Source organism: Schistocerca nitens, chromosome 4, assembly GCF_023898315.1.
Source record: "Schistocerca nitens isolate TAMUIC-IGC-003100 chromosome 4, iqSchNite1.1, whole genome shotgun sequence".
Classification (NCBI taxonomy): domain Eukaryota; kingdom Metazoa; phylum Arthropoda; class Insecta; order Orthoptera; family Acrididae; genus Schistocerca; species Schistocerca nitens.
Genome location: NC_064617.1, coordinates 616364299 through 616387623, shown reverse-complemented (window position 1 = coordinate 616387623; position 23325 = coordinate 616364299). Strand labels below are relative to the sequence as shown.

At 42.2% G+C, this 23325-nt stretch overlaps 12 non-coding genes across 12 annotated transcripts; all 12 read right to left on the bottom strand.

Annotated features, from left to right (window-relative positions):
- Positions 1–2208: 2208 nt before the first annotated feature.
- LOC126254660 (U5 spliceosomal RNA) lies at positions 2209–2327 on the bottom strand. The gene has a single exon (XR_007546317.1). It is a non-coding gene; the product is annotated as a U5 spliceosomal RNA (small nuclear RNA).
- A 953-nt stretch (positions 2328–3280) lies between these two features.
- On the bottom strand, positions 3281–3487 carry LOC126254436 (small nucleolar RNA U3). Its single transcript, XR_007546124.1, has one exon. It is a non-coding gene; the product is annotated as a small nucleolar RNA U3 (small nucleolar RNA).
- Positions 3488–5878: 2391 nt separating this feature from the next.
- Positions 5879–5997, bottom strand: LOC126254659 (U5 spliceosomal RNA). The gene has a single exon (XR_007546316.1). It is a non-coding gene; the product is annotated as a U5 spliceosomal RNA (small nuclear RNA).
- A 953-nt stretch (positions 5998–6950) lies between these two features.
- LOC126254435 (small nucleolar RNA U3) lies at positions 6951–7157 on the bottom strand. Its single transcript, XR_007546123.1, has one exon. It is a non-coding gene; the product is annotated as a small nucleolar RNA U3 (small nucleolar RNA).
- A 2397-nt stretch (positions 7158–9554) lies between these two features.
- LOC126254658 (U5 spliceosomal RNA) lies at positions 9555–9673 on the bottom strand. The gene has a single exon (XR_007546315.1). It is a non-coding gene; the product is annotated as a U5 spliceosomal RNA (small nuclear RNA).
- Positions 9674–10626: 953 nt separating this feature from the next.
- LOC126254434 (small nucleolar RNA U3) lies at positions 10627–10833 on the bottom strand. The gene has a single exon (XR_007546122.1). It is a non-coding gene; the product is annotated as a small nucleolar RNA U3 (small nucleolar RNA).
- A 2414-nt stretch (positions 10834–13247) lies between these two features.
- LOC126254657 (U5 spliceosomal RNA) lies at positions 13248–13366 on the bottom strand. The gene has a single exon (XR_007546314.1). It is a non-coding gene; the product is annotated as a U5 spliceosomal RNA (small nuclear RNA).
- Positions 13367–14319: 953 nt separating this feature from the next.
- On the bottom strand, positions 14320–14526 carry LOC126254433 (small nucleolar RNA U3). The gene has a single exon (XR_007546121.1). It is a non-coding gene; the product is annotated as a small nucleolar RNA U3 (small nucleolar RNA).
- Positions 14527–16914: 2388 nt separating this feature from the next.
- LOC126254656 (U5 spliceosomal RNA) lies at positions 16915–17033 on the bottom strand. The gene has a single exon (XR_007546313.1). It is a non-coding gene; the product is annotated as a U5 spliceosomal RNA (small nuclear RNA).
- Positions 17034–17986: 953 nt separating this feature from the next.
- LOC126254432 (small nucleolar RNA U3) lies at positions 17987–18193 on the bottom strand. The gene has a single exon (XR_007546120.1). It is a non-coding gene; the product is annotated as a small nucleolar RNA U3 (small nucleolar RNA).
- A 2402-nt stretch (positions 18194–20595) lies between these two features.
- On the bottom strand, positions 20596–20714 carry LOC126254654 (U5 spliceosomal RNA). The gene has a single exon (XR_007546311.1). It is a non-coding gene; the product is annotated as a U5 spliceosomal RNA (small nuclear RNA).
- A 953-nt stretch (positions 20715–21667) lies between these two features.
- Positions 21668–21874, bottom strand: LOC126254431 (small nucleolar RNA U3). Its single transcript, XR_007546119.1, has one exon. It is a non-coding gene; the product is annotated as a small nucleolar RNA U3 (small nucleolar RNA).
- Between the last annotated feature and the right edge of the window lie 1451 nt (positions 21875–23325).

Here is a 23325-nt window from a genome sequence, read left to right as displayed (position 1 = left end):
CTATTTTTGTGCGCTACCAGTGCTTCTTGCGTTCCGAAATGAGAGACCATTGCCTCAGGCGAGACTGTATGTAAACACCGCTTGCACCTCCGGCCGCTAGATGGGGGCCTGGGGCACATACAGTAGCTTTCTATGGCGCAAGCAGACATGCCAAATAGCCACTGAAAGAGAAACACGCAAGAGGGCATTCATAGGACTCTTGTGCTTTCTTTAAAACCGCCTCTCTCTTCGAAAATTTTCGCACCGCACTAGCTTATTCACCTCACCCTAACAGTGCGAACTCTTGTCGATATTTGGCCACTTTCATGCATACTTCCTCTTTCGTTTCACTTTGCGTCTTACTTGATACCCGCCCAAGAGCTGCTGATATACAATACTCGCAATAAATGTGTTTCTCTCTGTACCTCTCGTCGCCTATCACGAGTATTGCTTCTCCTCACATGGCAATTATGAAAACACCCACAGCTAAACAAACACTTCCTTCAAGCGCCACGTCCATACTATCAATCATACACTACTAATTTCACAGCTACTTGCTCCACTAATACATTTCTTATGTCTACTGTTAAACAGATGAAGAATCAAAGTATACAACAAGTCCCTATGAACATCACTGTCAGGACATTTTACAGACCTACGCATACCATGCCAATCTTTATGCTTCAACTATGATGGCCCATGTGCTATGAATAAAGAAATTTCTCATAAAATAACAAATAATCTTACAACTATACAAATACTCCGACAAGCTCCTTACTAAAATGCTAGATGTTTAGCAATCCCCCCCATCATCTCAGAATAATCTCAAGCAGTGCTTTCATCCCATGAGCACTTCTTTGCAAACAAAACCACAAACTACTTTTTATACTAGCTTCCTTGTCACAGTGAACAGGGAACTAATGCTAGTGCCTCAGTTTACTAAAAAGCTTTTTTCGCTTGCAACATATAAACTACCAACTTGAACCTCTGGGATTTTCAAACACACACACACACACACACAGAAAACTTAATTCCTCAGAAATTTAGGAGTAACAGTGGTTACCTCACATTTTCATACATACTCAAATAGCTACTTCTGTGCACTTCACACAATGTTCTCATCGTGTTCCAACAGAGAACACACTAATCACTATGAATGGATTCTGGTAAAAGAGCATTAAAAAAACGAACAGCCTGATCAAAGTGATTATCTGCACATCCTCTGCCAATAACATGTCACTCTATACCCGAGGGAAACTAAAATGCAGGGAAAGGAGCTTTGTTGTGACCACTGTGTCGGTATTTCATCATTTACTGACCAAAGTCTTCTCAAGCCAAGTATGCACCAGCTCTGTGTATGGCTGGGTCAATCAAGAGCCCCTATCAATTTTACTTAAAAGACAAGCAGCATCAACAACTCACAGGAGGCACTGAACATTTTTACCATTATCTGCACCACCTTCCACTGATTTATTGAAGAAGAAACTGCAAAGTCTGGCCAATTTTGTACACAAGTAATCTTGAAAACATTGGAGTCAACAGCAGATACATAGTTTCCAAGACTGTAGCAAGGAGCAACCCTTCAATTTCAAGATTTATCTCTCACTGAGACACATCATACCCAAACTACACCTAGCAGGAAATTGCTACTCAATTCATTTCTAGCTATCTATGTCATATTCAACAACTGTCTCTTTCTCACCTAAATCTTCTACAAAACTGAGTACACTGTTATGAACAAAGAACCAATGCCACATTATGGCAACAAGCCAGTGCCACTAATATCCACTCTATTGAAAACAATTGAAATACTCATCCTGCCCAACTAACCACCATCTTCAGCCCAAATCTCACTCACATCATACCTACAAATCACAAACTTCTGCGGTAAAAATTATTTTGGCTTTCAAAACAAAATCTACTTATCACATACCAGTATTTATTACAAAGACAATCATTCATCATTCACTTCCAAATATCAGCTTATATGCTGTTGAGCAACTGCAGTGCAAGTAAACATTCTCAAATCATCTACAACTGAGGTACGGAAAGGGTTCACCAAGAGTTTGCAGGACAATAAATAGCTCTGTCCCCCTCTCTCTCTCTCTACACAATCGTCTAACACACTGCACGCCATTTCAGGCCAAACGTGATCCGCTAATTCACGCCCTTCATTCTCACAACACAATCTACCTCTTGCTACTCACATTACGTTTTACTTGTGATTGTGGCTCAGCAATAGCCGAGCACTACAAAAAATACCTTCTAGACTCATTTAATGTTCCCCTCCACGGAAATCTTTAGTAAAAGGCGAAAGATTTATTCGGTTTGAAGGGAAACCAGAGTGCCGATCAACGCCCTCACTTCAATACTTATGGCTGCTTCTCTATTACTTCTCCGCGAGAACGCCGAAAATTCTTGCCGTCTTGTCTACTTCTCTACCGTCAACAGACTTCCAGTGTCATGCAAGCACACACCCCAAACTAACTGTCAACGCTGAAATAAGTGTCTGCCAACTGTCGTCGCTATTACTCTTTAGATAACTATTTTCATCATTTCTGTCACCATTCAAGCTGCTTCATTACCTCACCTGCCGACAGATGGCAGCACGCATAATTCCTGTCGGCGACCCACCGTCCGACATACAACGTCCGACACACAACTGCCCGCACTGCTCTGCATCTAACACTAATCTCTCTCCTCCCCACCACACTCGTTCACTCAAAAAACTGACAACTAGATAGTTCTTTGTACGTAAAACTAGGCCACATCACACGCAACGTGTATGTAGATGTATGGTGCAAGGGAAATATCCCCCTGCTCCCACACAACTAATTAATACTAGTTGACAACAGAAATAAAATTTCTGTCGATAGTATTTGAACCAGTCTTATTCATTTGCGAATTTCATGCATTCCTTCTTGCAGATAACACTGCCTTGCAAATCACTCAATTCATGTTTGCTAGCCAAACGTGCTCCTCCTAAATGTTTCGTACATCATGCATTAGTGGTGATTATCGAGACTGTGTTGTGTGTCAGCTTTTTATGGTCATCAATTGCACTCTTCTTGTGTTGCTCACTCATTCTTGTAACTCAAAAGTACGTCGTTGTCATCCAAGCCTAGCACTTGGAGCAGGCCAAATCAAATGGCTCGTCCCCGTGCCACTCGAGAAACTTCCACGAGGCTTTCATGACATGTCGCAATCGAAGTCTTTCCACAACCTGTAGCGACATTTCTGCAACGACGCGGGTCCCGATACCAACAGTATGACTTATGCTTCTAATCTATATAATAAAACCACCACTCGGAAAGCGCTATTCCCTTCCCACATCCCTCAGAATGTGGTGAACGATCATCGATTACAACCAAGATGCGATGAATCTTGATCGCAAGCCTCACGCTCAGGGAGAGTGCTACCACTCATCATCGTGGTTACGTCTACTCCAGCGTTGAACTAGAGAGAGTTGAAGACATACTACAGAAATGATCCTGTGAAGTATGATCTTGCTTGCAAGCTATCACCGCTCGCTACTTATGCCACGAGACCGTCAACACGCCCTACGAGAATACGACACATTCTTCACATTTCGCGATTTACTTATCGAAGAATTTCTTAAGCTCAGACATTCTGCAAAGAACCTACTTCTACCCTTACTTGGCCGCAATGATCTCACTCGGCTATTTTTGTGCGCTACCAGTGCTTCTTGCGTTCCGAAATGAGAGACCATTGCCTCAGGCGAGACTGTATGTAAACACCGCTTGCACCTCCGGCCGCTAGATGGGGGCCTGGGGCACATACAGTAGCTTTCTATGGCGCAAGCAGACATGCCAAATAGCCACTGAAAGAGAAACACACAAGAGGGCATTCATAGGACTCTTGTGCTTTCTTTAAAACCGCCTCTCTCTTCGAAAATTTTCGCACCGCACTAGCTTATTCACCTCACCCTAACAGTGCGAACTCTTGTCGATATTTGGCCACTTTCATGCATACTTCCTCTTTCGTTTCACTTTGCGTCTTACTTGATACCCGCCCAAGAGCTGCTGATATACAATACTCGCAATAAATGTGTTTCTCTCTGTACCTCTCGTCGCCTATCACGAGTATTGCTTCTCCTCACATGGCAATTATGAAAACACCCACAGCTAAACAAACACTTCCTTCAAGCGCCACGTCCATACTATCAATCATACACTACTAATTTCACAGCTACTTGCTCCACTAATACATTTCTTATGTCTACTGTTAAACAGATGAAGAATCAAAGTATACAACAAGTCCCTATGAACATCACTGTCAGGACATTTTACAGACCTACGCATACCATGCCAATCTTTATGCTTCAACTATGATGGCCCATGTGCTATGAATAAAGAAATTTCTCATAAAATAACAAATAATCTTACAACTATACAAATACTCCGACAAGCTCCTTACTAAAATGCTAGATGTTTAGCAATCCCCCCCATCATCTCAGAATAATCTCAAGCAGTGCTTTCATCCCATGAGCACTTCTTTGCAAACAAAACCACAAACTACTTTTTATACTAGCTTCCTTGTCACAGTGAACAGGGAACTAATGCTAGTGCCTCAGTTTACTAAAAAGCTTTTTTCGCTTGCAACATATAAACTACCAACTTGAACCTCTGGGATTTTCAAACACACACACACACACAGAAAACTTAATTCCACAGAAATTTAGGAGTAACAGTGGTTACCTCACATTTTCATACATACTCAAATAGCTACTTCTGTGCACTTCACACAATGTTCTCATCGTGTTCCAACAGAGAACACACTAATCACTATGAATGGATTCTGGTAAAAGAGCATTAAAAAAACGAACAGCCTGATCAAAGTGATTATCTGCACATCCTCTGCCAATAACATGTCACTCTATACCCGAGGGAAACTAAAATGCAGGGAAAGGAGCTTTGTTGTGACCACTGTGTCGGTATTTCATCATTTACTGACCAAAGTCTTCTCAAGCCAAGTATGCACCAGCTCTGTGTATGGCTGGGTCAATCAAGAGCCCCTATCAATTTTACTTAAAAGACAAGCAGCATCAACAACTCACAGGAGGCACTGAACATTTTTACCATTATCTGCACCACCTTCCACTGATTTATTGAAGAAGAAACTGCAAAGTCTGGCCAATTTTGTACACAAGTAATCTTGAAAACATTGGAGTCAACAGCAGATACATAGTTTCCAAGACTGTAGCAAGGAACAACCCTTCAATTTCAAGATTTATCTCTCACTGAGACACATCATACCCAAACTACACCTAGCAGGAAATTGCTACTCAATTCATTTCTAGCTATCTATGTCATATTCAACAACTGTCTCTTTCTCACCTAAATCTTCTACAAAACTGAGTACACTGTTATGAACAAAGAACCAATGCCACATTATGGCAACAAGCCAGTGCCACTAATATCCACTCTATTGAAAACAATTGAAATACTCATCCTGCCCAACTAACCACCATCTTCAGCCCAAATCTCACTCACATCATACCTACAAATCACAAACTTCTGCGGTAAAAATTATTTTGGCTTTCAAAACAAAATCTACTTATCACATACCAGTATTTATTACAAAGACAATCATTCATCATTCACTTCCAAATATCAGCTTATATGCTGTTGTGCAACTGCAGTGCAAGTAAACATTCTCAAATCATCTACAACTGAGGTACGGAAAGGGTTCACCAAGAGTTTGCAGGACAATAAATAGCTCTGCCCCCCTCTACCCCCCCCCCCTCTCTCTCTCTCTACACAATCGTCTAACACACTGCACGCCATTTCAGGCCAAACGTGATCCGCTAATTCACGCCCTTCATTCTCACAACACAATCTACCTCTTGCTACTCACATTACGTTTTACTTGTGATTGTGGCTCAGCAATAGCCGAGCACTACAAAAAATACCTTCTAGACTCATTTAATGTTCCCCTCCACGGAAATCTTTAGTAAAAGGCGAAAGATTTATTCGGTTTGAAGGGAAACCAGAGTGCCGATCAACGCCCTCACTTCAATACTTATGGCTGCTTCTCTATTACTTCTCCGCGAGAACGCCGAAAATTCTTGCCGTCTTGTCTACTTCTCTACCGTCAACAGACTTCCAGTGTCATGCAAGCACACACCCCAAACTAACTGTCAACGCTGAAATAAGTGTCTGCCAACTGTCGTCGCTATTACTCTTTAGATAACTATTTTCATCATTTCTGTCACCATTCAAGCTGCTTCATTACCTCACCTGCCGACAGATGGCAGCACGCATAATTCCTGTCGGCGACCCACCGTCCGACATACAACGTCCGACACACAACTGCCCGCACTGCTCTGCATCTAACACTAATCTCTCTCCTCCCCACCACACTCGTTCACTCAAAAAACTGACAACTAGATAGTTCTTTGTACGCAAAACTAGGCCACATCACACGCAACGTGTATGTAGATGTATGGTGCAAGGGAAATATCCCCCTGCTCCCACACAACTAATTAATACTAGTTGACAACAGAAATAAAATTTCTGTCGATAGTATTTGAACCAGTCTTATTCATTTGCGAATTTCATGCATTCCTTCTTGCAGATAACACTGCCTTGCAAATCACTCAATTCATGTTTGCTAGCCAAACGTGCTCCTCCTAAATGTTTCGTACATCATGCATTAGTGGTGATTATCGAGACTGTGTTGTGTGTCAGCTTTTTATGGTCATCAATTGCACTCTTCTTGTGTTGCTCACTCATTCTTGTAACTCAAAAGTACGTCGTTGTCATCCAAGCCTAGCACTTGGAGCAGGCCAAATCAAATGGCTCGTCCCCGTGCCACTCGAGAAACTTCCACGAGGCTTTCATGACATGTCGCAATCGAAGTCTTTCCACAACCTGTAGCGACATTTCTGCAACGACGCGGGTCCCGATACCAACAGTATGACTTATGCTTCTAATCTATATAATAAAACCACCACTCGGAAAGCGCTATTCCCTTCCCACATCCCTCAGAATGTGGTGAACGATCATCGATTACAACCAAGATGCGATGAATCTTGATCGCAAGCCTCACGCTCAGGGAGAGTGCTACCACTCATCATCGTGGTTACGTCTACTCCAGCGTTGAACTAGAGAGAGTTGAAGACATACTACAGAAATGATCCTGTGAAGTATGATCTTGCTTGCAAGCTATCACCGCTCGCTACTTATGCCACGAGACCGTCAACACGCCCTACGAGAATACGACACATTCTTCACATTTCGCGATTTACTTATCGAAGAATTTCTTAAGCTCAGACATTCTGCAAAGAACCTACTTCTACCCTTACTTGGCCGCAATGATCTCACTCGGCTATTTTTGTGCGCTACCAGTGCTTCTTGCGTTCCGAAATGAGAGACCATTGCCTCAGGCGAGACTGTATGTAAACACCGCTTGCACCTCCGGCCGCTAGATGGGGGCCTGGGGCACATACAGTAGCTTTCTATGGCGCAAGCAGACATGCCAAATAGCCACTGAAAGAGAAACACACAAGAGGGCATTCATAGGACTCTTGTGCTTTCTTTAAAACCGCCTCTCTCTTCGAAAATTTTCGCACCGCACTAGCTTATTCACCTCACCCTAACAGTGCGAACTCTTGTCGATATTTGGCCACTTTCATGCATACTTCCTCTTTCGTTTCACTTTGCGTCTTACTTGATACCCGCCCAAGAGCTGCTGATATACAATACTCGCAATAAATGTGTTTCTCTCTGTACCTCTCGTCGCCTATCACGAGTATTGCTTCTCCTCACATGGCAATTATGAAAACACCCACAGCTAAACAAACACTTCCTTCAAGCGCCACGTCCATACTATCAATCATACACTACTAATTTCACAGCTACTTGCTCCACTAATACATTTCTTATGTCTACTGTTAAACAGATGAAGAATCAAAGTATACAACAAGTCCCTATGAACATCACTGTCAGGACATTTTACAGACCTACGCATACCATGCCAATCTTTATGCTTCAACTATGATGGCCCATGTGCTATGAATAAAGAAATTTCTCATAAAATAACAAATAATCTTACAACTATACAAATACTCCGACAAGCTCCTTACTAAAATGCTAGATGTTTAGCAATCCCCCCCATCATCTCAGAATAATCTCAAGCAGTGCTTTCATCCCATGAGCACTTCTTTGCAAACAAAACCACAAACTACTTTTTATACTAGCTTCCTTGTCACAGTGAACAGGGAACTAATGCTAGTGCCTCAGTTTACTAAAAAGCTTTTTTCGCTTGCAACATATAAACTACCAACTTGAACCTCTGGGATTTTCAAACACACACACACACACACAGAAAACTTAATTCCACAGAAATTTAGGAGTAACAGTGGTTACCTCACATTTTCATACATACTCAAATAGCTACTTCTGTGCACTTCACACAATGTTCTCATCGTGTTCCAACAGAGAACACACTAATCACTATGAATGGATTCTGGTAAAAGAGCATTAAAAAAACGAACAGCCTGATCAAAGTGATTATCTGCACATCCTCTGCCAATAACATGTCACTCTATACCCGAGGGAAACTAAAATGCAGGGAAAGGAGCTTTGTTGTGACCACTGTGTCGGTATTTCATCATTTACTGACCAAAGTCTTCTCAAGCCAAGTATGCACCAGCTCTGTGTATGGCTGGGTCAATCAAGAGCCCCTATCAATTTTACTTAAAAGACAAGCAGCATCAACAACTCACAGGAGGCACTGAACATTTTTACCATTATCTGCACCACCTTCCACTGATTTATTGAAGAAGAAACTGCAAAGTCTGGCCAATTTTGTACACAAGTAATCTTGAAAACATTGGAGTCAACAGCAGATACATAGTTTCCAAGACTGTAGCAAGGAACAACCCTTCAATTTCAAGATTTATCTCTCACTGAGACACATCATACCCAAACTACACCTAGCAGGAAATTGCTACTCAATTCATTTCTAGCTATCTATGTCATATTCAACAACTGTCTCTTTCTCACCTAAATCTTCTACAAAACTGAGTACACTGTTATGAACAAAGAACCAATGCCACATTATGGCAACAAGCCAGTGCCACTAATATCCACTCTATTGAAAACAATTGAAATACTCATCCTGCCCAACTAACCACCATCTTCAGCCCAAATCTCACTCACATCATACCTACAAATCACAAACTTCTGCGGTAAAAATTATTTTGGCTTTCAAAACAAAATCTACTTATCACATACCAGTATTTATTACAAAGACAATCATTCATCATTCACTTCCAAATATCAGCTTATATGCTGTTGAGCAACTGCAGTGCAAGTAAACATTCTCAAATCATCTACAACTGAGGTACGGAAAGGGTTCACCAAGAGTTTGCAGGACAATAAATAGCTCTGCCCCCCTCTACCCCCCCCCCCTCTCTCTCTCTCTCTCTACACAATCGTCTAACACACTGCACGCCATTTCAGGTCAAACGTGATCCGCTAATCCACGCCCTTCATTCTCACAACACAATCTACCTCTTGCTACTCACATTACGTTTTACTTGTGATTGTGGCTCAGCAATAGCCGAGCACTACAAAAAATACCTTCTAGACTCATTTAATGTTCCCCTCCACGGAAATCTTTAGTAAAAGGCGAAAGATTTATTCGGTTTGAAGGGAAACCAGAGTGCCGATCAACGCCCTCACTTCAATACTTATGGCTGCTTCTCTATTACTTCTCCGCGAGAACGCCGAAAATTCTTGCCGTCTTGTCTACTTCTCTACCGTCAACAGACTTCCAGTGTCATGCAAGCACACACCCCAAACTAACTGTCAACGCTGAAATAAGTGTCTGCCAACTGTCGTCGCTATTACTCTTTAGATAACTATTTTCATCATTTCTGTCACCATTCAAGCTGCTTCATTACCTCACCTGCCGACAGATGGCAGCACGCATAATTCCTGTCGGCGACCCACCGTCCGACATACAACGTCCGACACACAACTGCCCGCACTGCTCTGCATCTAACACTAATCTCTCTCCTCCCCACCACACTCGTTCACTCAAAAAACTGACAACTAGATAGTTCTTTGTACGCAAAACTAGGCCACATCACACGCAACGTGTATGTAGATGTATGGTGCAAGGGAAATATCCCCCTGCTCCCACACAACTAATTAATACTAGTTGACAACAGAAATAAAATTTCTGTCGATAGTATTTGAACCAGTCTTATTCATTTGCGAATTTCATGCATTCCTTCTTGCAGATAACACTGCCTTGCAAATCACTCAATTCATGTTTGCTAGCCAAACGTGCTCCTCCTAAATGTTTCGTACATCATGCATTAGTGGTGATTATCGAGACTGTGTTGTGTGTCAGCTTTTTATGGTCATCAATTGCACTCTTCTTGTGTTGCTCACTCATTCTTGTAACTCAAAAGTACGTCGTTGTCATCCAAGCCTAGCACTTGGAGCAGGCCAAATCAAATGGCTCGTCCCCGTGCCACTCGAGAAACTTCCACGAGGCTTTCATGACATGTCGCAATCGAAGTCTTTCCACAACCTGTAGCGACATTTCTGCAACGACGCGGGTCCCGATACCAACAGTATGACTTATGCTTCTAATCTATATAATAAAACCACCACTCGGAAAGCGCTATTCCCTTCCCACATCCCTCAGAATGTGGTGAACGATCATCGATTACAACCAAGATGCGATGAATCTTGATCGCAAGCCTCACGCTCAGGGAGAGTGCTACCACTCATCATCGTGGTTACGTCTACTCCAGCGTTGAACTAGAGAGAGTTGAAGACATACTACAGAAATGATCCTGTGAAGTATGATCTTGCTTGCAAGCTATCACCGCTCGCTACTTATGCCACGAGACCGTCAACACGCCCTACGAGAATACGACACATTCTTCACATTTCGCGATTTACTTATCGAAGAATTTCTTAAGCTCAGACATTCTGCAAAGAACCTACTTCTACCCTTACTTGGCCGCAATGATCTCACTCGGCTATTTTTGTGCGCTACCAGTGCTTCTTGCGTTCCGAAATGAGAGACCATTGCCTCAGGCGAGACTGTATGTAAACACCGCTTGCACCTCCGGCCGCTAGATGGGGGCCTGGGGCACATACAGTAGCTTTCTATGGCGCAAGCAGACATGCCAAATAGCCACTGAAAGAGAAACACACAAGAGGGCATTCATAGGACTCTTGTGCTTTCTTTAAAACCGCCTCTCTCTTCGAAAATTTTCGCACCGCACTAGCTTATTCACCTCACCCTAACAGTGCGAACTCTTGTCGATATTTGGCCACTTTCATGCATACTTCCTCTTTCGTTTCACTTTGCGTCTTACTTGATACCCGCCCAAGAGCTGCTGATATACAATACTCGCAATAAATGTGTTTCTCTCTGTACCTCTCGTCGCCTATCACGAGTATTGCTTCTCCTCACATGGCAATTATGAAAACACCCACAGCTAAACAAACACTTCCTTCAAGCGCCACGTCCATACTATCAATCATACACTACTAATTTCACAGCTACTTGCTCCACTAATACATTTCTTATGTCTACTGTTAAACAGATGAAGAATCAAAGTATACAACAAGTCCCTATGAACATCACTGTCAGGACATTTTACAGACCTACGCATACCATGCCAATCTTTATGCTTCAACTATGATGGCCCATGTGCTATGAATAAAGAAATTTCTCATAAAATAACAAATAATCTTACAACTATACAAATACTCCGACAAGCTCCTTACTAAAATGCTAGATGTTTAGCAATCCCCCCCATCATCTCAGAATAATCTCAAGCAGTGCTTTCATCCCATGAGCACTTCTTTGCAAACAAAACCACAAACTACTTTTTATACTAGCTTCCTTGTCGCAGTGAACAGGGAACTAATGCTAGTGCCTCAGTTTACTAAAAAGCTTTTTTCGCTTGCAACATATAAACTACCAACTTGAACCTCTGGGATTTTCAAACACACACACACACACACACACACACACACACACACACACAGAAAACTTAATTCCACAGAAATTTAGGAGTAACAGTGGTTACCTCACATTTTCATACATACTCAAATAGCTACTTCTGTGCACTTCACACAATGTTCTCATCGTGTTCCAACAGAGAACACACTAATCACTATGAATGGATTCTGGTAAAAGAGCATTAAAAAAACGAACAGCCTGATCAAAGTGATTATCTGCACATCCTCTGCCAATAACATGTCACTCTATACCCGAGGGAAACTAAAATGCAGGGAAAGGAGCTTTGTTGTGACCACTGTGTCGGTATTTCATCATTTACTGACCAAAGTCTTCTCAAGCCAAGTATGCACCAGCTCTGTGTATGGCTGGGTCAATCAAGAGCCCCTATCAATTTTACTTAAAAGACAAGCAGCATCAACAACTCACAGGAGGCACTGAACATTTTTACCATTATCTGCACCACCTTCCACTGATTTATTGAAGAAGAAACTGCAAAGTCTGGCCAATTTTGTACACAAGTAATCTTGAAAACATTGGAGTCAACAGCAGATACATAGTTTCCAAGACTGTAGCAAGGAACAACCCTTCAATTTCAAGATTTATCTCTCACTGAGACACATCATACCCAAACTACACCTAGCAGGAAATTGCTACTCAATTCATTTCTAGCTATCTATGTCATATTCAACAACTGTCTCTTTCTCACCTAAATCTTCTACAAAACTGAGTACACTGTTATGAACAAAGAACCAATGCCACATTATGGCAACAAGCCAGTGCCACTAATATCCACTCTATTGAAAACAATTGAAATACTCATCCTGCCCAACTAACCACCATCTTCAGCCCAAATCTCACTCACATCATACCTACAAATCACAAACTTCTGCGGTAAAAATTATTTTGGCTTTCAAAACAAAATCTACTTATCACATACCAGTATTTATTACAAAGACAATCATTCATCATTCACTTCCAAATATCAGCTTATATGCTGTTGTGCAACTGCAGTGCAAGTAAACATTCTCAAATCATCTACAACTGAGGTACGGAAAGGGTTCACCAAGAGTTTGCAGGACAATAAATAGCTCTGCCCCCCTCTACCCCCCCCCCTCTCTCTCTCTCTACACAATCGTCTAACACACTGCACGCCATTTCAGGCCAAACGTGATCCGCTAATTCACGCCCTTCATTCTCACAACACAATCTACCTCTTGCTACTCACATTACGTTTTACTTGTGATTGTGGCTCAGCAATAGCCGAGCACTACAAAAAATACCTTCTAGACTCATTTAATGTTCCCCTCCACGGAAATCTTTAGTAAAAGGCGAAAGATTTATTCGGTTTGAAGGGAAACCAGAGTGCCGATCAACGCCCTCACTTCAATACTTATGGCTGCTTCTCTATTACTTCTCCGCGAGAACGCCGAAAATTCTTGCCGTCTTGTCTACTTCTCTACCGTCAACAGACTTCCAGTGTCATGCAAGCACACACCCCAAACTAACTGTCAACGCTGAAATAAGTGTCTGCCAACTGTCGTCGCTATTACTCTTTAGATAACTATTTTCATCATTTCTGTCACCATTCAAGCTGCTTCATTACCTCACCTGCCGACAGATGGCAGCACGCATAATTCCTGTCGGCGACCCACCGTCCGACATACAACGTCCGACACACAACTGCCCGCACTGCTCTGCATCTAACACTAATCTCTCTCCTCCCCACCACACTCGTTCACTCAAAAAACTGACAACTAGATAGTTCTTTGTACGCAAAACTAGGCCACATCACACGCAACGTGTATGTAGATGTATGGTGCAAGGGAAATATCCCCCTGCTCCCACACAACTAATTAATACTAGTTGACAACAGAAATAAAATTTCTGTCGATAGTATTTGAACCAGTCTTATTCATTTGCGAATTTCATGCATTCCTTCTTGCAGATAACACTGCCTTGCAAATCACTCAATTCATGTTTGCTAGCCAAACGTGCTCCTCCTAAATGTTTCGTACATCATGCATTAGTGGTGATTATCGAGACTGTGTTGTGTGTCAGCTTTTTATGGTCATCAATTGCACTCTTCTTGTGTTGCTCACTCATTCTTGTAACTCAAAAGTACGTCGTTGTCATCCAAGCCTAGCACTTGGAGCAGGCCAAATCAAATGGCTCGTCCCCGTGCCACTCGAGAAACTTCCACGAGGCTTTCATGACATGTCGCAATCGAAGTCTTTCCACAACCTGTAGCGACATTTCTGCAACGACGCGGGTCCCGATACCAACAGTATGACTTATGCTTCTAATCTATATAATAAAACCACCACTCGGAAAGCGCTATTCCCTTCCCACATCCCTCAGAATGTGGTGAACGATCATCGATTACAACCAAGATGCGATGAATCTTGATCGCAAGCCTCACGCTCAGGGAGAGTGCTACCACTCATCATCGTGGTTACGTCTACTCCAGCGTTGAACTAGAGAGAGTTGAAGACATACTACAGAAATGATCCTGTGAAGTATGATCTTGCTTGCAAGCTATCACCGCTCGCTACTTATGCCACGAGACCGTCAACACGCCCTACGAGAATACGACACATTCTTCACATTTCGCGATTTACTTATCGAAGAATTTCTTAAGCTCAGACATTCTGCAAAGAACCTACTTCTACCCTTACTTGGCCGCAATGATCTCACTCGGCTATTTTTGTGCGCTACCAGTGCTTCTTGCGTTCCGAAATGAGAGACCATTGCCTCAGGCGAGACTGTATGTAAACACCGCTTGCACCTCCGGCCGCTAGATGGGGGCCTGGGGCACATACAGTAGCTTTCTATGGCGCAAGCAGACATGCCAAATAGCCACTGAAAGAGAAACACACAAGAGGGCATTCATAGGACTCTTGTGCTTTCTTTAAAACCGCCTCTCTCTTCGAAAATTTTCGCACCGCACTAGCTTATTCACCTCACCCTAACAGTGCGAACTCTTGTCGATATTTGGCCACTTTCATGCATACTTCCTCTTTCGTTTCACTTTGCGTCTTACTTGATACCCGCCCAAGAGCTGCTGATATACAATACTCGCAATAAATGTGTTTCTCTCTGTACCTCTCGTCGCCTATCACGAGTATTGCTTCTCCTCACATGGCAATTATGAAAACACCCACAGCTAAACAAACACTTCCTTCAAGCGCCACGTCCATACTATCAATCATACACTACTAATTTCACAGCTACTTGCTCCACTAATACATTTCTTATGTCTACTGTTAAACAGATGAAGAATCAAAGTATACAACAAGTCCCTATGAACATCACTGTCAGGACATTTTACAGACCTACGCATACCATGCCAATCTTTATGCTTCAACTATGATGGCCCATGTGCTATGAATAAAGAAATTTCTCATAAAATAACAAATAATCTTACAACTATACAAATACTCCGACAAGCTCCTTACTAAAATGCTAGATGTTTAGCAATCCCCCCCATCATCTCAGAATAATCTCAAGCAGTGCTTTCATCCCATGAGCACTTCTTTGCAAACAAAACCACAAACTACTTTTTATACTAGCTTCCTTGTCACAGTGAACAGGGAACTAATGCTAGTGCCTCAGTTTACTAAAAAGCTTTTTTCGCTTGCAACATATAAACTACCAACTTGAACCTCTGGGATTTTCAAACACACACACACACACACACACACACACAGAAAACTTAATTCCACAGAAATTTAGGAGTAACAGTGGTTACCTCACATTTTCATACATACTCAAATAGCTACTTCTGTGCACTTCACACAATGTTCTCATCGTGTTCCAACAGAGAACACACTAATCACTATGAATGGATTCTGGTAAAAGAGCATTAAAAAAACGAACAGCCTGATCAAAGTGATTATCTGCACATCCTCTGCCAATAACATGTCACTCTATACCCGAGGGAAACTAAAATGCAGGGAAAGGAGCTTTGTTGTGACCACTGTGTCGGTATTTCATCATTTACTGACCAAAGTCTTCTCAAGCCAAGTATGCACCAGCTCTGTGTATGGCTGGGTCAATCAAGAGCCCCTATCAATTTTACTTAAAAGACAAGCAGCATCAACAACTCACAGGAGGCACTGAACATTTTTACCATTATCTGCACCACCTTCCACTGATTTATTGAAGAAGAAACTGCAAAGTCTGGCCAATTTTGTACACAAGTAATCTTGAAAACATTGGAGTCAACAGCAGATACATAGTTTCCAAGACTGTAGCAAGGAACAACCCTTCAATTTCAAGATTTATCTCTCACTGAGACACATCATACCCAAACTACACCTAGCAGGAAATTGCTACTCAATTCATTTTTAGCTATCTATGTCATATTCAACAACTGTCTCTTTCTCACCTAAATCTTCTACAAAACTGAGTACACTGTTATGAACAAAGAACCAATGCCACATTATGGCAACAAGCCAGTGCCACTAATATCCACTCTATTGAAAACAATTGAAATACTCATCCTGCCCAACTAACCACCATCTTCAGCCCAAATCTCACTCACATCATACCTACAAATCACAAACTTCTGCGGTAAAAATTATTTTGGCTTTCAAAACAAAATCTACTTATCACATACCAGTATTTATTACAAAGACAATCATTCATCATTCACTTCCAAATATCAGCTTATATGCTGTTGAGCAACTGCAGTGCAAGTAAACATTCTCAAATCATCTACAACTGAGGTACGGAAAGGGTTCACCAAGAGTTTGCAGGACAATAAATAGCTCTGTCCCCCTCTCTCTCTCTCTACACAATCGTCTAACACACTGCACGCCATTTCAGGCCAAACGTGATCCGCTAATTCACGCCCTTCATTCTCACAACACAATCTACCTCTTGCTACTCACATTACGTTTTACTTGTGATTGTGGCTCAGCAATAGCCGAGCACTACAAAAAATACCTTCTAGACTCATTTAATGTTCCCCTCCACGGAAATCTTTAGTAAAAGGCGAAAGATTTATTCGGTTTGAAGGGAAACCAGAGTGCCGATCAACGCCCTCACTTCAATACTTATGGCTGCTTCTCTATTACTTCTCCGCGAGAACGCCGAAAATTCTTGCCGTCTTGTCTACTTCTCTACCGTCAACAGACTTCCAGTGTCATGCAAGCACACACCCCAAACTAACTGTCAACGCTGAAATAAGTGTCTGCCAACTGTCGTCGCTATTACTCTTTAGATAACTATTTTCATCATTTCTGTCACCATTCAAGCTGCTTCATTACCTCACCTGCCGACAGATGGCAGCACGCATAATTCCTGTCGGCGACCCACCGTCCGACATACAACGTCCGACACACAACTGCCCGCACTGCTCTGCATCTAACACTAATCTCTCTCCTCCCCACCACACTCGTTCACTCAAAAAACTGACAACTAGATAGTTCTTTGTACGCAAAACTAGGCCACATCACACGCAACGTGTATGTAGATGTATGGTGCAAGGGAAATATCCCCCTGCTCCCACACAACTAATTAATACTAGTTGACAACAGAAATAAAATTTCTGTCGATAGTATTTGAACCAGTCTTATTCATTTGCGAATTTCATGCATTCCTTCTTGCAGATAACACTGCCTTGCAAATCACTCAATTCATGTTTGCTAGCCAAACGTGCTCCTCCTAAATGTTTCGTACATCATGCATTAGTGGTGATTATCGAGACTGTGTTGTGTGTCAGCTTTTTATGGTCATCAATTGCACTCTTCTTGTGTTGCTCACTCATTCTTGTAACTCAAAAGTACGTCGTTGTCATCCAAGCCTAGCACTTGGAGCAGGCCAAATCAAATGGCTCGTCCCCGTGCCACTCGAGAAACTTCCACGAGGCTTTCATGACATGTCGCAATCGAAGTCTTTCCACAACCTGTAGCGACATTTCTGCAACGACGCGGGTCCCGATACCAACAGTATGACTTATGCTTCTAATCTATATAATAAAACCACCACTCGGAAAGCGCTATTCCCTTCCCACATCCCTCAGAATGTGGTGAACGATCATCGATTACAACCAAGATGCGATGAATCTTGATCGCAAGCCTCACGCTCAGGGAGAGTGCTACCACTCATCATCGTGGTTACGTCTACTCCAGCGTTGAACTAGAGAGAGTTGAAGACATACTACAGAAATGATCCTGTGAAGTATGATCTTGCTTGCAAGCTATCACCGCTCGCTACTTATGCCACGAGACCGTCAACACGCCCTACGAGAATACGACACATTCTTCACATTTCGCGATTTACTTATCGAAGAATTTCTTAAGCTCAGACATTCTGCAAAGAACCTACTTCTACCCTTACTTGGCCGCAATGATCTCACTCGGCTATTTTTGTGCGCTACCAGTGCTTCTTGCGTTCCGAAATGAGAGACCATTGCCTCAGGCGAGACTGTATGTAAACACCGCTTGCACCTCCGGCCGCTAGATGGGGGCCTGGGGCACATACAGTAGCTTTCTATGGCGCAAGCAGACATGCCAAATAGCCACTGAAAGAGAAACACACAAGAGGGCATTCATAGGACTCTTGTGCTTTCTTTAAAACCGCCTCTCTCTTCGAAAATTTTCGCACCGCACTAGCTTATTCACCTCACCCTAACAGTGCGAACTCTTGTCGATATTTGGCCACTTTCATGCATACTTCCTCTTTCGTTTCACTTTGCGTCTTACTTGATACCCGCCCAAGAGCTGCTGATATACAATACTCGCAATAAATGTGTTTCTCTCTGTACCTCTCGTCGCCTATCACGAGTATTGCTTCTCCTCACATGGCAATTATGAAAACACCCACAGCTAAACAAACACTTCCTTCAAGCGCCACGTCCATACTATCAATCATACACTACTAATTTCACAGCTACTTGCTCCACTAATACATTTCTTATGTCTACTGTTAAACAGATGAAGAATCAAAGTATACAACAAGTCCCTATGAACATCACTGTCAGGACATTTTACAGACCTACGCATACCATGCCAATCTTTATGCTTCAACTATGATGGCCCATGTGCTATGAATAAAGAAATTTCTCATAAAATAACAAATAATCTTACAACTATACAAATACTCCGACAAGCTCCTTACTAAAATGCTAGATGTTTAGCAATCCCCCCCATCATCTCAGAATAATCTCAAGCAGTGCTTTCATCCCATGAGCACTTCTTTGCAAACAAAACCACAAACTACTTTTTATACTAGCTTCCTTGTCACAGTGAACAGGGAACTAATGCTAGTGCCTCAGTTTACTAAAAAGCTTTTTTCGCTTGCAACATATAAACTACCAACTTGAACCTCTGGGATTTTCAAACACACACACACACACACACACACACACAGAAAACTTAATTCCACAGAAATTTAGGAGTAACAGTGGTTACCTCACATTTTCATACATACTCAAATAGCTACTTCTGTGCACTTCACACAATGTTCTCATCGTGTTCCAACAGAGAACACACTAATCACTATGAATGGATTCTGGTAAAAGAGCATTAAAAAAACGAACAGCCTGATCAAAGTGATTATCTGCACATCCTCTGCCAATAACATGTCACTCTATACCCGAGGGAAACTAAAATGCAGGGAAAGGAGCTTTGTTGTGACCACTGTGTCGGTATTTCATCATTTACTGACCAAAGTCTTCTCAAGCCAAGTATGCACCAGCTCTGTGTATGGCTGGGTCAATCAAGAGCCCCTATCAATTTTACTTAAAAGACAAGCAGCATCAACAACTCACAGGAGGCACTGAACATTTTTACCATTATCTGCACCACCTTCCACTGATTTATTGAAGAAGAAACTGCAAAGTCTGGCCAATTTTGTACACAAGTAATCTTGAAAACATTGGAGTCAACAGCAGATACATAGTTTCCAAGACTGTAGCAAGGAACAACCCTTCAATTTCAAGATTTATCTCTCACTGAGACACATCATACCCAAACTACACCTAGCAGGAAATTGCTACTCAATTCATTTCTAGCTATCTATGTCATATTCAACAACTGTCTCTTTCTCACCTAAATCTTCTACAAAACTGAGTACACTGTTATGAACAAAGAACCAATGCCACATTATGGCAACAAGCCAGTGCCACTAATATCCACTCTATTGAAAACAATTGAAATACTCATCCTGCCCAACTAACCACCATCTTCAGCCCAAATCTCACTCACATCATACCTACAAATCACAAACTTCTGCGGTAAAAATTATTTTGGCTTTCAAAACAAAATCTACTTATCACATACCAGTATTTATTACAAAGACAATCATTCATCATTCACTTCCAAATATCAGCTTATATGCTGTTGTGCAACTGCAGTGCAAGTAAACATTCTCAAATCATCTACAACTGAGGTACGGAAAGGGTTCACCAAGAGTTTGCAGGACAATAAATAGCTCTGCCCCCCTCTACCCCCCCCCCTCTCTCTCTCTCTACACAATCGTCTAACACACTGCACGCCATTTCAGGCCAAACGTGATCCGCTAATTCACGCCCTTCATTCTCACAACACAATCTACCTCTTGCTACTCACATTACGTTTTACTTGTGATTGTGGCTCAGCAATAGCCGAGCACTACAAAAAATACCTTCTAGACTCATTTAATGTTCCCCTCCACGGAAATCTTTAGTAAAAGGCGAAAGATTTATTCGGTTTGAAGGGAAACCAGAGTGCCGATCAACGCCCTCACTTCAATACTTATGGCTGCTTCTCTATTACTTCTCCGCGAGAACGCCGAAAATTCTTGCCGTCTTGTCTACTTCTCTACCGTCAACAGACTTCCAGTGTCATGCAAGCACACACCCCAAACTAACTGTCAACGCTGAAATAAGTGTCTGCCAACTGTCGTCGCTATTACTCTTTAGATAACTATTTTCATCATTTCTGTCACCATTCAAGCTGCTTCATTACCTCACCTGCCGACAGATGGCAGCACGCATAATTCCTGTCGGCGACCCACCGTCCGACATACAACGTCCGACACACAACTGCCCGCACTGCTCTGCATCTAACACTAATCTCTCTCCTCCCCACCACACTCGTTCACTCAAAAAACTGACAACTAGATAGTTCTTTGTACGCAAAACTAGGCCACATCACACGCAACGTGTATGTAGATGTATGGTGCAAGGGAAATATCCCCCTGCTCCCACACAACTAATTAATACTAGTTGACAACAGAAATAAAATTTCTGTCGATAGTATTTTAACCAGTCTTATTCATTTGCGAATTTCATGCATTCCTTCTTGCAGATAACACTGCCTTGCAAATCACTCAATTCATGTTTGCTAGCCAAACGTGCTCCTCCTAAATGTTTCGTACATCATGCATTAGTGGTGATTATCGAGACTGTGTTGTGTGTCAGCTTTTTATGGTCATCAATTGCACTCTTCTTGTGTTGCTCACTCATTCTTGTAACTCAAAAGTACGTCGTTGTCATCCAAGCCTAGCACTTGGAGCAGGCCAAATCAAATGGCTCGTCCCCGTGCCACTCGAGAAACTTCCACGAGGCTTTCGTGACATGTCGCAATCGAAGTCTTTCCACAACCTGTAGCGACATTTCTGCAACGACGCGGGTCCCGATACCAACAGTATGACTTATGCTTCTAATCTATATAATAAAACCACCACTCGGAAAGCGCTATTCCCTTCCCACATCCCTCAGAATGTGGTGAACGATCATCGATTACAACCAAGATGCGATGAATCTTGATCGCAAGCCTCACGCTCAGGGAGAGTGCTACCACTCATCATCGTGGTTACGTCTACTCCAGCGTTGAACTAGAGAGAGTTGAAGACATACTACAGAAATGATCCTGTGAAGTATGATCTTGCTTGCAAGCTATCACCGCTCGCTACTTATGCCACGAGACCGTCAACACGCCCTACGAGAATACGACACATTCTTCACATTTCGCGATTTACTTATCGAAGAATTTCTTAAGCTCAGACATTCTGCAAAGAACCTACTTCTACCCTTACTTGGCCGCAATGATCTCACTCGGCTATTTTTGTGCGCTACCAGTGCTTCTTGCGTTCCGAAATGAGAGACCATTGCCTCAGGCGAGACTGTATGTAAACACCGCTTGCACCTCCGGCCGCTAGATGGGGGCCTGGGGCACATACAGTAGCTTTCTATGGCGCAAGCAGACATGCCAAATAGCCACTGAAAGAGAAACACACAAGAGGGCATTCATAGGACTCTTGTGCTTTCTTTAAAACCGCCTCTCTCTTCGAAAATTTTCGCACCGCACTAGCTTATTCACCTCACCCTAACAGTGCGAACTCTTGTCGATATTTGGCCACTTTCATGCATACTTCCTCTTTCGTTTCACTTTGCGTCTTACTTGATACCCGCCCAAGAGCTGCTGATATACAATACTCGCAATAAATGTGTTTCTCTCTGTACCTCTCGTCGCCTATCACGAGTATTGCTTCTCCTCACATGGCAATTATGAAAACACCCACAGCTAAACAAACACTTCCTTCAAGCGCCACGTCCATACTATCAATCATACACTACTAATTTCACAGCTACTTGCTCCACTAATACATTTCTTATGTCTACTGTTAAACAGATGAAGAATCAAAGTATACAACAAGTCCCTATGAACATCACTGTCAGGACATTTTACAGACCTACGCATACCATGCCAATCTTTATGCTTCAACTATGATGGCCCATGTGCTATGAATAAAGAAATTTCTCATAAAATAACAAATAATCTTACAACTATACAAATACTCCGACAAGCTCCTTACTAAAATGCTAGATGTTTAGCAATCCCCCCCATCATCTCAGAATAATCTCAAGCAGTGCTTTCATCCCATGAGCACTTCTTTGCAAACAAAACCACAAACTACTTTTTATACTAGCTTCCTTGTCACAGTGAACAGGGAACTAATGCTAGTGCCTCAGTTTACTAAAAAGCTTTTTTCGCTTGCAACATATAAACTACCAACTTGAACCTCTGGGATTTTCAAACACACACACACACACACACAGAAAACTTAATTCCACAGAAATTTAGGAGTAACAGTGGTTACCTCACATTTTCATACATACTCAAATAGCTACTTCTGTGCACTTCACACAATGTTCTCATCGTGTTCCAACAGAGAACACACTAATCACTATGAATGGATTCTGGTAAAAGAGCATTAAAAAAAACGAACAGCCTGATCAAAGTGATTATCTGCACATCCTCTGCCAATAACATGTCACTCTATACCCGAGGGAAACTAAAATGCAGGGAAAGGAGCTTTGTTGTGACCACTGTGTCG